The following is a 669-nucleotide window of genomic DNA, read 5'->3' on the forward strand; positions in this document are numbered from 1 at the left end:
TAATGAAAGCCAAACGTTAAAGTTGCTAAATGTTAAATTTGATCAGACCCCGTATGAACACTGTTATAATAGGGTACAATAAATATACATTATAGGTTAGGCTTAACGCACTGTTTTCTACAGGGTTTATCGGGGAGTCTCTGCAGCTCTCTCTCTCTACCACGGGATTCTAAGCCTGAGAAAGGTTGAAGACTCCTGAATTACCTATAAAATTAATTCACTTTTCCTATTACAAAGTCTTGTATTGTTGGACATTATTTGCATTTTCCTAAAGATATTCATAACAGGCCAGGAATGAATTAATATTCTGTTTTAATGCAATTAAGCAATATTCCCAGGGCATACAGGGATATTATGAAGTGTTGCTCCTTTCTGCAGTACTGAGGTAGCTGCGTTACTGAGGCATGTCTAACACATTATTTATTAGGACAAATACTTGATAATTTTCTCTGAAGGTTGAATATCTATTGACCAGTATTCCCTCAAGAGGAAGTGTATGATGCTGGTGTAATTTCTGCATTTGGATGCAAAGCTTGATATAATACCTTACTATTAGCATGATCTGACACACTTTACCACATACTCACCATTTTAAATTGTGGCTAACTCAAATCATTTATATCGTTTTTAGGGATGGGCGTATCGATCCAAAGTATCGATATATCGATA

The sequence above is a fragment of the Sinocyclocheilus grahami genome, unplaced genomic scaffold (assembly GCF_001515645.1).
Source record: "Sinocyclocheilus grahami isolate Dianchi unplaced genomic scaffold, SAMN03320097.WGS_v1.1 scaffold1915.1, whole genome shotgun sequence".
NCBI lineage: Eukaryota > Metazoa > Chordata > Actinopteri > Cypriniformes > Cyprinidae > Sinocyclocheilus > Sinocyclocheilus grahami.